Raw genomic sequence first — 14,467 nt, forward strand, 5'->3', positions numbered from 1 at the left:
AGTGGCCAACATGACTGGCAGGACAGTTGTAAAATCAGGAGTTTCTTGAAGTGAAAGTAAGTGGTCAATGTTGCAGGTGACAGAGGAAGGGAGGTAATGAAGAGTGTATAGCATGGATAGCTATGGTCAAAGCAACTTCAGAGACTAGCATTCTGGACAGATATCAGCTGTGCGAGATTAAATTTTTCAAGGACAGTGAGGGAGTTAGATGTGTGGAGTTTCACCTCTGCACCTGTATGGGAGGATCCTCATCTTACTAAGTGTAGAAGAAAATCCAGATGTAAGCACTGGTGCTTAAACTGCATGATTGTTTCAAGGCTGAACAGGCTGTAATCAAAAGTGACACCCCACTGCATGTGCCTCCCACTTCCATTAGTTTTCATAGAGCAGTGCTGCTGCAGGGTTGGGGTGCTGATCCAGTTCCAACCTCACCCAGAAAAATTGAGTTGCATTTTTTGGTGGCAGTTCCTGCTTCAGCTGGCTTTAAATGACTGAAACTGCCAGCTTGGATTTCTCTCTGAAGGTGATACCCATGCTACCAGCCTGAGTGACAAGCAGAATAATGGTGTTGTCTACAGAGATTGAGAAACCAAGTGGGGGAGGAGGCATCACAGCTCTATTTTAACCACCATGAACTTCAGCTGACAGCTAAACACCCATGAGGAGATGTCAGAGAGACAGGTCCAGATTTTTGCCTGTAAAGGAGGAGACAAGTCTGGAGCAAAGAGGTTTATGGGTCATCACAATAGAGAGAATAGATGAGTTTGGATTGGTGGATAAAATTACTTGCAATTTTTTTCCTGCTTTTGTCAGATTTTTTTTCCAATATGTTACGTGATATATTTCTGTTAGAGAAATGTTTCACACTAAGCATATTGCAGCAGACTGATCTTCATCAAGATCATGGTATGATGTCCTGTATCTGGAGAACTAAACTGTACTAGCCCCTCCTCTGAGTTTGGGGTATTGTAAATTCATGCTCCCTTTGCTCTTTTTCATGCTTCTACTCTGTGTTTCTATACTTGGGAATATTTTTCTTCTAAGAGTTTAGCAGATCATTTTCCAGGGTGATTTTTCTAATTTCTCCAGGGACTCTGAATTATTGCTTACTATCCTTGCAGTGATATATGCAGTGCTTCTCATTGTGTGAGTAAAATGAGATTTGTATAACCCCATGATATGTATACCTTATAGTACAACCCTCATGAGGCGACCACATAGGCTTAATGAACATGGAAAATAAGATACTCTTTTTCATTAATAATGACCACCCAAGTCTTTCAGATTATATAATATATTGTTTAACCTGTCTGGCATTTTCTAATCTCTGATTCCTACCTGTATAACATGTGACATACTGTTTGGTTTCTATTCCCTTAATCGAGAGTGAATTAAATGTCTTACAAGTAATTTAAAATGCATATACAAGACATGAGTTATACTGACAGGCATCACAGACCACTGCAAACATAGACTGTATGCTATATTATAAAAGTTGGCCTTTATTATAAGTGGCTTAGACAAGCTCTCAAAAACATAGTTAATGAAATGAGTAGCCTTTATGATTGAATTAAAGTAATTTTACTGGTTGGTGACAAGTTATAACTATTTTAAAAAACATTCAGAATAAGTGACACTATTTGTGGATATACAATGAACAATCTAGTGGGATATTAGTAAAATGCAATGCATTTGAAAGGGTATTTTTTAATTTCATTTAAAAATTGTACTTCCATTATGAAATTTCCAACATCCTTAAAAAAGTATGCAGAATAAAAATTGCCTTGACATTTTAGATTGATTTGATCATATTTGAATATGTTACAAGCAAATTTAGGAATAGTGTATATGTTTTCAAGCGCTTCAATACAATACAAAAATTCCAAAATTATATCATGCAGTAGGTGAAAAATATTGAATAAATTATTCCAAATTTTCCCCCGAAAGTGGTCAATGGGGTAAATGGATATATTTTAATTCACCAGAATAAAATAGTTTTATTTTATGGAATAAAATCTTTTGAAGTATTAGAAAATAAAGTCCTCCCTGGAATAAATAGTGGAAGTAGAAGATTTATTTTGTTTAATATTCTGGAAGACTGATTAGGAAATGCATGAATTGAAAGCCTGGACAATCCATGGCAACACTGGTGTGTGTGTGTGTGTTGTAAAAGTAAGTGAACCCTTTCAGCTTAATTGCAAAAAGTTTCCATTTTGATTAAGTCCATTTTCCTGTCAAAACTATTTTGCTAAGAGGAATTGTAACTAATGTTGCAAAAATTTGATATCATCCCTACCTGGATATTAGGTTAATTCTCTGCTATTTATTAATAGATGGAATTGCAAAATGATAAATCAATTCCCTTCCCTTTTCATAGAATCACAGAATGATTTGAGTTGGAAGGGACCTTGAAGATTAGTTCCAACCTGCGTCCCATGGGCAGGGACACCTTCCAGTAGAGCAGGTTGCTCAAAGCCCCAGTCAGCATAGCCTTGAACAATTTGAGGATGGGGCATCCATAGCTCCTCTGGGCAACCTGTACCAGTGCCTTACCACCCTCAGAGTAAAGAATTTCTTCCTTAGAGCTAATCTAAATCTACCTTCTTGTAGTTTAAAGCCATTATTCTGTGTCTTATCACTACTAAATCTAAAACAACAGGGTTTGATTTAATAGTGGGTTATTTCAACTGATAAAAAAGAATGTTCCAATTAGAATAGGACTGGTTTGTTACGTGGTGAAGGGGTTGTCCCAGTCACAGGAGCGCAGAGGCACATTTGGAAGGGGGGCAGTGACTAGATCACAACTTGTCACAGCCCTTGGGGCAGACTGAGGCAGCCTCCAAATATTAGGTACACCCAGAGGTTCCCAGTGCACATCAGAGTGTAATGGTGCACGACCTGCAGCACCCAGTTACTGCCAGCTCCTCATGCCTGTGTATTTGGGCACCACACTGCTAGAATGCCCTAGGAGCACTCAGAAATTGGATCTCTGGGTGTGTAACATTTTTGGCCAATGCAACTGAATCTGAGGCAAAAGGCAAGACGAGCAGGAGGCTGGAGCATAATAGTTTGCCTGCCCACTCCTGACCCTGCCTGCTGACAGCTCGGTTAATCTGTCCCTGTGTGTATTTTACAATCCAAATTAGTTAGACTAAGTACTCCTATATTTGGAAGGATCCTCACCTCCTGCAGTGTATCTTATCAGGCATAACAGAGAAGTGACTTTGTACCACCCTGTGTATGTAAACGTAAATTTTATATGCAGAAAATGATGATAATACCTTAGAACTGACCTTGGGAATTGATTCTTTTTATTTTGTTTTGTTCTGCTGTTTTCTTTCCCTCTCTTTAAAATTCTGTACAGGTTCTGAGAGACAAAGGCAGCTCTTTGCTTTTAATTACTTTAAGTATCTTGTAAGTAGCTGGAACAGCTTTTTATTCAACCTGATTTGAATATATTCCAGGCTGCAGATAGACACCTATTTTAAAGGCACAGCATGCTCATCATGGCATTCTGCCAATCAAACAGTTGTCACTTGCTAGACAGTCCTAAACAACTTCTGCTCCTTCCTCAATTTTCTGTCTGTCTGACTGATGGAAATTGCAAGGCTTCTCCCCTTCCCCCTCCCTTTTCTTTTCCCCTCAACCAATGTCACCACATGGCAGGAGGATTCAACCACTGCTGCTAAGAACAAGGCACTATTTGTGCTGCTGGCCTCAGGGTCTGGCTCCTGAAACAGAGCAGAGCAGACTATCAGTGTAATTCCCCAGGAATTCGCCTACTTTCCACAGGTCCTTGGGATGGATATGGAAGTGAAGAAGATTTAGTTAGTTTTATTTTGCTTTTTAAACTTTTGAAGCTCTCTAAAGACTGACAAAAATGAAATTCAACTCTGTTTTTTCTTAACTTTGGGCAGCCAGATTATGTATAGATTGTGTGAGTATTGTAGTCTGGCCCTGTAACAATAACACTCTGAGACCTAATCTGAAGCAAAGCTAACATGATAAATGCATGGAAATATTTATTTTTCTGTTTTAGCTCCATGGCACAGTTACGGTGCAGCTTTGCTGCTGTATTGGGTCAGCAGTGAAGCATGCAGTATAGCTCAACAATCCTACAGAAGACTCAGCTCAGCCTCAACATCTTTTAATCCATCTGCTCCCTTACCTCTTGCTGAATTCCTTCCTTGTTTGCTGGGCTATAGGCACCAAACATCTTGAAGAAAATCTCAGAAACGTTCTCTCTGGACTACTGGAGATATTCTAACTTCTCATTCCTGATATTCAGACTGTGACCCTTTTGGATCCTTTATGGCTTCACGTACATTTCAGAAAAGTTTATTTTGCCAGTGACTTTGTTTTAACACGGTCAATGTGGCCACTGGCCACATGGGGCAAAAGCACGTAGTGGTATCAATCCCGTATTTTATGGTTCATTATTATCTATGGTTTCTAGAAATTTTCCATTTAAGTTTTCAGGCAAGCTTTGCACAGCCAGCCTTACTAAACTTTTGACTCTGTGATGAAGAAATAAAGTATTTTAAATCAAGAAAGTAGAACACAGAGCTCCTCTTCCGAAGCATTACTTCTGGTGGTTAGGATTCTTAATTTTTTCCTTAATATGTTCTAATAATTTTTGTTATTGTTGTTGTGTTTTTTTTTTTTTTGCTCAATCTTTTGTTTGTTTCCCCCATTTGGAAAATGGGGGAAATTTCCCCTTGGAAATGCAAGTTATTATTGATTACCAGTTATTACTGATGATGTCTTCCATAAATAGCCATAGACTTTTTTTTTTTTTTTTTTTTTTTTGATTCTTTCTTTGCTTGGCTTAAGTGAGATGCAACACTCCTACTAACTGGTAAGGAGAAAAAGTAGGGAAAAGAAAGGTTTCCCTCCATGTCTCTTCTCTTTGCTGTACATTTACTTTCTGACTAAGCATTTTTGAACAGTTCAAACTGTTGAAAGAGACTGGTCATGCCGCGAAGCACTGTTTCTTGTTTACTGTTGCCAGTTTTAGCTATTGCTTATGTCTTTTCCTAGGATTTTCTTTGACGAATGCAATGGTTTTAATTTAAGTATCTCCAATGATAACTGAATGACTGCCAACAACTCTTTTTACTTCTCTCTGTATATGTTGTCCTATGGCCTGAATTGAGTTTCTTTATACTATGGTCTCTGGACAATTATAGAAATTAAGAATCTGAAAATGTCTTTTGAGGTTGTTCTGCACATTTCCTTGTCAATGTGGATATAGGATATTCTATAGAGTTTTCTATATTTTCTGTATGGTATCGACTATATTGTTTAGTATTTCCATTTCTTTAGTTTTTCTGTATCCCTTCTTCTAAGTCCCAAACACTAAGGTAGTGCACTTTTTAACCTTTTCCATTGGTCTACTACTGTTAGTAAAATACAAACCACCAATAAAAATCTACTGCACCTCTTTGACTTTTTCTCCCGTGAAGACACCGCTTGATGTTTCCTTAATCCATTCTATGACAGTATGGATCTGACTACAGAAATTCACTCTGTGCTTGATGTTTATGCAATTCAAAGATGTCTAAGTATCTATTTGTCTTTCCAGCTTTGTCAAATGTTTGTCCTCAGTTTTTTTCAATTTTGCCTTTGCAAAGCAAGTTTTCCAGGCCTTATGTCATTGTATATTGGGGTAGTTGTTTTATTTTTAGTCTTTTTTTTTTTTTTTTTTTTTTTTTTCCTCAGAAGTTACAGTCTGTCAGTGTTAGAGATGATTGGGAATTTTTGAATAAAAAGATTTACAAGAGTTGAAGATCCTCAGAGATATAAATTGGCCAAGGCTTCCTTCTTCAGATAAAGAAAAGCAAGCTTTATGTATAGTGGCAGGTAAGGAAGAAAGGGACAAATATCAAACTAAGATGAATTTGAATGGTATTGGTTGCCTTTCCCAAAGGCAGTGTTACAGAGTAATTGTGATCCAGGCAGCTGTAGGTGTTCTGTAGTTTCAAACTCAGAAATGTGAACGGCTTCTCTCTGCTGCAGGTCAGCAGCAGTTTTATTCATTACTATTATTACTGATTTCCCAGAGAGATGTGCTTAATTAAGCTGGCTGCTGCCATCACATGAATTTTAAGGCAAACTGTTAATGTGGGCTGTTTATTCCATGCACAATTGAACACACTGCCAATACTGCCTATAACAATACAAAAATGTTGTTATGATTATTAAGAGTGTGTGCTAAAAGACTGAAGACATTTTGTCACTTGGCATCCGTAAGGTTTAAAATATGTTGGCTGGGGTTTAGCTTTAATAAGGCCTTAAAAAAATAATAAAAAAAAAATGAATCACTGTTACTAGATTTTCTCACCACTCCTAGCAGAGCAACTGGGCAATTGTTTTAGCTGGCTCTAGCACTCATCTTCAGGCACTCTGTTTTCTGTATTTCTCTGCTTTTGACTGTATTGATTTAACTTTATATATATTTACTGCAATACATGGTATGTTGGGGCAAATCAGAGGAAGAAGAAAGCTGGTGGAAGGAAAATCAAAGCCTTAGGATTAGCAATAACAAATTATCAATTATACTGCACTGTGTTTCTTCAGAGATCCCTTTGCATACACAATGCTCCTTATGTGAGCTCATTATCTGCTGTTTTGTAGAAATGTATTTCACCATTGCTCAGCCAACACTGATGTATTATTTATTATTCATCTGATACTAGAACAGGCTTTAAGCTGTGTAATGCTTTCTTTACCATTTCATTGTTTATTTGTTTTAATGAAAATCCATGAGCCAGAGTCTGAAGGCAGACCTGCTTGGCAGGAAAGACTTAACCCACTCTCTATCCTCCTTCCCCTCTCCTTCTCACTCCCGCCCCCCCAGAAAACCATAACTACTTCATATTTTCAATGTGCTAATTTTTTTACTGGAAATTATTTAAATTACAGTATTATTTATTCTGGTTTTCCTGATATTCTTGTAGAAAGATATTGGAGCACTTATCACTTTGCAAAAACAACCCATTTTTAATGTCTTGGTGGTAACACAAAACTAGGCATTATGAAAATTTTAGTTTATCACTGTTCGGATTCACTTCAGAAAGTGTATGTATACAATCACCACTAGAATTGTTAATGAATTATCAATTTTGAAACAAATCTCTGAAAGCAGTGCCTCTGAGCAGGGCTCAAAAAAGAGTCAATTGACTATGTTCCTGTATGTGTTTGGATCTATGAGAACCAGTTTGAGCCTTAGAAACCAAAGCCGGGAATACCATAAAGTTAAAGGTAGTTCTCTAATTCATTCTTGTGAGACCTAGAATGGCATTTTTTAGACCCATTCTATATTCATCCATTAAAAAAATGCAGGGAGAGTTGGATATCTAGATCACCTATTTCCCCAAGGTATAGCTAAGGAAGTCTAACCTATTACCTTCGTACAGGAAAAGAGAAGAAGCAATAGCTAAAAAAAGACCAGAATGGGAAGAAGATATTGGTACTCCAAAAGACCAGAAAGGGGAGAAGGTTCTTCAGAAAGAAAGGTCTCTAATTAATGAAGCATAGTGTGGTACAAAAGTAAAGCAACGGTATAATACCATAAAACAAAACAATACAATGCAATAAAAAACAACTACAAAAACACCACCACAGGACTGTGGCAGTTAAGTAGGTAAACTAAAGGAAGGAGAAAGGATCAGGCCACCCAAGTGACCCTTTCCTATGAACACAGTCCTTGAATCTGTCTTTTGGTGCCAGCTAGGCCAGACTGTACCTCTCTACCCAGACCCAGGCAGAGCCAAGCAGATTTCCTGCATAAGAGATCATACACCATGAGCAGTAGCATAGCCAAGTAAAATTGGACTCCTTTCCATCTGGAGCTCTCATGGAAAATGGAATGACCACTTTCATTTTCTTGTTCTTAGGCAGTTTGACTGACTGGGCTCACAGTTGGGACCAATGAGATTATTTCTATGTAAGCAGATGAGGTATCCAAGCTTGGCCTATATTCAGCTCCAATTGTTTAAAATCAAATATTGAGAGAAATCAGCAGGAGAATGGAAAAATCATGCTGTATAAGTTAGAACATGTTCCCCCTCTGTGAAGTAAAGGCTAATGATAATAGGCTTGCACATTGGTAAAAACAATAGGGTTTATTTACAGTGTGTTAAGTTTCTGTTTTTGTAACGCTAAAGTGTATACAGGCGTGTAAGTGTGGTGAAGTTACATGAGCCAGGCCGGTCCTTGATAGGCATGAGAATTGTGCCAGAATGCTTCAATATGACAACTGGAAAATGTAAAGGACAAGACTGAACTTAGAGAGAAATAAACAATGGGTGAAGCTGCAAGGAGTGTGTGCTCTGTGAAACAAAAACAGCTTGGGTGGGAACTCCCATCTAAATATTCATATTAAGTCAAATTGCACTTTGTTACAGAAAAAAAAAAAGAAAAAAGAAAAAAAGATGTAAATGAAAGGTAATGAATGGTAAATTAAAGGTAATAATAATGATAATTAATAATAAAGCATGCAGAGGCTGACTACGTATTCTTAGGACAAGCTTCTCTGTGTCTGTATTTCCACCAGCCAGTAAACTGCCCAGAGAGGTTGTGGAGATCTTCAAAAGCCATGTGGACATGGTCCTGGGCAACCTGTTCTGTGTCCCTGCTTGAGCAGGGAAGTTGAACCAGATGGCCTCCAGAGGTCCTGCTCTACCTCAAACATTCTGTAATTCTGTGATTTTGTGAAACCAGATCAAGGATTGTTCTCTGGCCCTGAGGCCAGAGCAGAGCATGACTTAAACCCAGGGAGCTAAATATTTTTTACTAAAATAGGCTGACTGACTCTGGGGCACCTGTTGGGACTGGTCCTGAACCCCTGAGCCACCACCAAGCACGGGTCTGGGTGACTGGTCTTGACTGTGCCCATGCTACCAGTTTTGTAGCATGGGCACAGTCAAGATTTTTTGTCCTCATATGGGACCAGAAATCCTTAAACTGGAGTCTGTATTGATAGCTAGTTTACAAAGTCAGGCTGTGCCTTTCTTAGCCTTGGTCTCTCACTTCCCCATACTGATGAAGCTTCAATGAGAAATGGAAACTGATCTTAGCTCAGCCTTGTCTGCCTCTTGGGATGTGGGAGAAATGACATTGTTTCCTCAGGCTAAGGGGAGCCTCAAAACAGTTTCCAGATCTCTGCATGAATGCTGTACTTATGAAATTATTTCACAAAGGTGGAGAGCAGCAGAAGTATACTCACCATGATGGGCAGTAGGATTGAAAAGTCTGAGTGAATTAATGAGAAATCCAAATGCATCAAGATATCCTGGGCTCTGAAGTGGCATTTGTGAGTCTCTGCTCAGCTGCTGAAGGAGCTCTGTGGTCAAAGCAGAGAAATTGATTGCTTTTAGATACTTCCAAGGCTGAGGAGATGTCTGAGAGCAGCTACTCAAAATTTCTCTCCAAGGTTAAGGCTCCTAGTTCTTTTCTTCATGTCAAATTCAGTAGAACAATTAATCTCCAAATTTTTATTTTATTTAGTCTTTCTTCTTATATTCTGTCTTCCAGAAATAATTCTAACGCCTGAAAAATAATGCTTTTTTTTTTTTTTTTTTTTTTTCCCCTCCAGTAACTTGAGGAAAATAAAGACACCTAAATGTGGCCTGCAGATATATTGGAGATATTCCCAAGATTCATCATGACCATGAATCCAGCAAATTGCCAGCACAGAATACCTTAGGTGAAATTATCACTCTGGTTGTCATCATTTTATAATGGCTGCCAGGACTGATGTGGCACCAAACCCTGCAAATTTTTCTTTGCAGCCCCTGAAGTTCTCTGCAGTGAAGTCATTGCAGCAGGTAACCCCTGCTATCCTGGTATCTCCCTCAGGGTGCAGGAGGGCACAGCCCTGATGCGCACTGGGATACCTTGCTGTCTGTCTGGCTTAGGAAGCCTTTCCCCAGGATATGAGATGTTGTTTTGTCTGCGAGACATGCTGCTCCTCCTAGAAGGAAGTGCCTACAGCCAGGCAAGTTCTCAGCAGCCAGGCAGGAGAGGTGGAAAACATGACATTGGCAGGACAACCTGGTCGCATGATCTCTAAAGCTCACAAGTCCAGCAGGCGAAAAGAAGGCACCGGGCTGTTAAACAGACACCAGGGTGGGTATTCAACTTGATGATCAGTGATTGCTGTGTAGGTATATACCTGGTGTAACTGTTTAAGTCCTGACCGCCACCCCCAGATCCAAGCCTCCTCCTAGCCACTGGTTTGGTCCAGTGGGCAGATCGCTGGCCTAGGACCCATGAGGTGTGGGCAGATCTTGACTGTGCTGTGGCACTCAACACCTTGAAACAGGAAGCTGGTCTGCCTTGGAGAGCTATTTCCCCTCCTAGCCGCCTGGGTCAGTTTGGGCTGCAGCCTCTTTCAGTGTCATTCATCCAACATGCGTGAGGCCAGCCTTGGCCACTGACACTGAATATTAGTGTAAAAGAAAATGTTGAAAATGACCCTTATTTTATATATCACCAACAAACCTTGATAAATAGGCCTTATGAAAATATATATATTTAAAAGGTTTCTGCAAATTTTTGAAAGAGTCAGTATATTTCATTTGAAATGGGGACAAATTGTTTAATGTGTTTTTTATCCACAGTTTAAATGGAGAATTCAGAAAAATGAAAGGGACACCTTTAAATGAGTGCTAGCCATTTTCTACAGATCTCTGGATATGTCTGCTTTGGAAAATAGTAATAATTATTTTTCTATGATTTCTTTCTCAAGTGGCTTTGTTATTTAAACAGATGCTTTCATTAGTAGAATGGATAGAATGGAAACTTTTTTTTCTTTTTTTTTTTTTTTTTTTTTTTTAAATTAAATTTTTGGTTTTTTTGTAGTTTTAAAAGAAATTTTTTTTTTTTTTTTTTTTTTTTTTTTTTTTTTCAATTAAATGCCAGGCTTTAGTGAAGGGAAAATGCAAATCTAAAATTGCTCATCTTCTCTTTCTTGCAGAGACAAAAATCTTTTGTTCCTAAACAGAAATTATGTGTGGGAGAAAAAAATCCCAACCCCATGACTTGAAAGAAAATGTAGCAATACTTAGCAAGCTCTCTCTCTCTTTCCTCTAGTATTTAGAAGGCTCAATTATATTTTCTTGTTGGCATTACAGTTCTTAATTATGCAGTTGTCTGTTTATTTGAATAACTGAAAGACTGTGCCAGAAAAAAGGAGCAGAGAGGGGAAACAGAGAGAGGGAGAGAGAAGGAAAAGATAGAATCTCATTACCTTTCACAAACTGCTAATCACCGTAAATGGCCACAGAGGCCAGAGGAGATTGCAGAAAATTACTATCAAGCATGAAGGAGTAAAAATACCCTAGACTATATTACAAAATAAATAAATAAATAAATAGGATCTTCTTGGTACTAAAGCAACTAGACTGGAAAGAGTAATGGAAATGAAGCACAGTAAGGGGTCCTGGCAAATTCTCTAAACAAATAAATAAATAAATAAACTGGGGTAGGAAATAGAGAAATAAATAGATTTTGTCATTTTGTGCTGGATATATTGGCAGAACCCATTTCTATATCAGAGAGTGCTCTAAATCTTTTATTAGCAGGCCTCTGTGAAGCCTTGTTATTACTTGTTTTTAATGTCACCTTCCCGTCTTTTTGCCACCTTCTTTTGCTGGCTGTGAGCTGAAGTGGGGAGAGCAGCTCTGCTTTCCAAACAAGACATTGGTGGGTGTCTCTGCTGAGTCAAAAGGGTTGAAGGCAAACACACAGCTTTCTTGGAGAGGGCTATAGTGATTTCCAACTCTGGTTTTAACCTTTGGTTCAAACTACTAGCCTACAGCCATGCTCTCGAGGATGGATCGATGTCAGGGTAACAAAAGAAGCTTGGGCGGATGCAGATAGAAAGCTCCAGGCACTGAAACTAATATCAAGGTAGCAGCCTTTGCAGGCCCTGCTTCATGAATTCTTTACAGTGCTGGCTCTTGTGGTCCCCAAGCCTCTTAGGGGTTTTATTGCTTATTTGGCAACCCAGGCTAAAACAGTGAAGCTACCAGATGAATTCTGTGCTAAATATTAGCACTGTAGCTAAGGAAGCCTTCCCTCTCAGAAATTACCTCTATCAGTATTAAAGAAGTCTTTGGATGGGAATATTGCTCCTAAAGTTCAAAAGAGAGACCTGCTGAATCAGAAGACTATAATTTAACATCTTATATTTCATAAGAAAAACAAACAAACAAAAAAACTACCTCTGCAAAGCAAAAGAAAAATGAACTTCATTTTGCTAAAGAACAGTTTAGAAAAGGAAGATCAGACTATTGAAAAAAATTGTGTCTTGTGGTTGGGGATTTTTTTCCTGGCTGTGTTTTTGTCTTTTTATATTTAGAGGTAACATGCTCAGTAATTTCTTTTGTTTGGATTCTGTTCTTGAAAAGGCTAAACTGATATAAAATCATGCAAACAATTCCTGATGTCCTTAAATACACAAAATAAATGTTTATATTAAAAAATCTGAAAATATACATTAACATTTTAGGTTAATGTTCAGCTAAGTTTCCAAAAGGAGTTCCTACAGTTTCACATCTAAACTCTTGTATGTACAGATTTTTTTTTATGCATACAAAAACTAGAAATACCCAGGCACTTGGGTGCAGTGGCAGGAGATTTTTCTTTTTTTTTTTTTTTCTTTTTTTTTTTTCTTTTTTCTTTTTCTTTTTTCTATTTTTTTTCGTTTATGTTCAGAATTTATTTGATCAGTTTTCTTCTTTAACAATAAATATCTTTAGTCAAAACCATTATTACCTCTTTTGTCACAAAGTTTCAGCCAAATTAACATCTAACATGGACTCAGCTTACTTAAGGCATCAAAGGGTTACATATGAATTTTTGCTCAGAGTCTCTTTAGTGTCTGTACTATCCTTATGATGGTGTCAAACCATGTAGATTCTGGAAATTCTCTGTCCTAAATCATGGATGTGCAAAACATGATGTCAAAAATCCAAGTTTCTTTATTTACTTCCTCCTTCCATCCTGGAAGCACCCTTAATACTGCAGCCTCTCATGGTGGCTGGGACTGGTGTAAGGAGCCTGGGATAGATGTGTGAATGCTACCTTGTGGGTAGATGTGATAATCCTCTGGGATGTCCTTTTGAATTTCTTTTCCCTATATTTTGTGCAATGCTGAGCACTTCCCACTGGTGATGGTGTCACAATCAATCTAGCCGTGTTCAGCTGCTCATCACAAGGAAGCTTCTTCAGAGAGAACATAAAAAATGGATGCTTACTGATGACACATATGAGGCTTATGCTTTCCATGGCAAGCTAAAGTAAACACATCTGATACATGTATTTAATGTTATCATTTTATGTAACACAATCTGCTAACTTATGTTTTAGCAGCTACATGTTCCTGGAAGCAGGACCCATTTCCAACACCAGCATCAGGATCCTGACCAATTTTCTTGTGAGAACTAAATTCTTTTGTGAGGCCATTAAGGCCAGTGAGAAATGCATTGTGTGAACAATTTATTCTGTATTAGCTGGTTTAGCATAATGCTAGTTATTATTTTGAAGGGTATTGGGAAAGGGGTGAAGAGATTTACATGGAAAACTTATTAATAAAGAGTAAGGGAAGAAAAAAAATAAATTTGTTCTAATTCTCAGTTTCTGCTTATGGGAAAAATGCATATGGTGTAGAGAGATGGACATGTGAGTTTGTGTTACTTTTTGTATCTGAGGCCAGTGGTTCATTCATTATTGTTTTAGGAGATAGATGATACATTCTTATAATGGGAAGGAATTGAAAGTGAGGGGTTTCTGGGGAAAACCTTGTTTATCAAGCTGCGTTCTGCACTCTCCTTTGGGAACTGTTGGATCTGCATTGCCATTGTGGGACTTGGGATAAGTGCTTCCGTATACGTTGATTTAATGAAAACCAGAAGTCCTCAGGTAATGGTCAGCTTTAGGTCAAGTTTAACAAATGCCACATCTGACACTTTCCTTTGGCTGATTTGGCTTTTTCTTAACCCAAATCTACTGGTTGTTCTGTTTAACAGAACATCAGAAAGCTCCTTGGACCCAGGTCAATAGCATACTTAACTGACTCTGTAGTGCATTTTCTAACCTGCATCTCTTATATTTCCTTTTGCCTTTACTTTCTCATCCTGTTGTCCCTATTACATTCTGTGGTTCAGTTCAGAAATGTGTCTGAAATGGAGCACAATTTACTAGTCCCCAGAAAAGTAAGGAAATGGAAATAGTGCTACCCCATTGCAATTTTCTAGTTGTTCAACACTGATTGCAGTTCTGTGGCCTGACATCCTCTTTCCTGTGAAAAATGGGAAAAATAAAATAAAATAAAATAAAATAAAATAGAACATTTGTAGGTGTCACCATGCCACTACAAAGGTACAATCTGCTGCTTCTGACTCCTGCAATCTCTTCCTTCCTTCCTTCCTTCCTTCCTTCCTTCCTTCCTTCCTTCCTT

The sequence above is a fragment of the Oxyura jamaicensis genome, chromosome 2, assembly GCF_011077185.1.
Source record: "Oxyura jamaicensis isolate SHBP4307 breed ruddy duck chromosome 2, BPBGC_Ojam_1.0, whole genome shotgun sequence".
Classification (NCBI taxonomy): Eukaryota; Metazoa; Chordata; class Aves; order Anseriformes; family Anatidae; genus Oxyura; species Oxyura jamaicensis.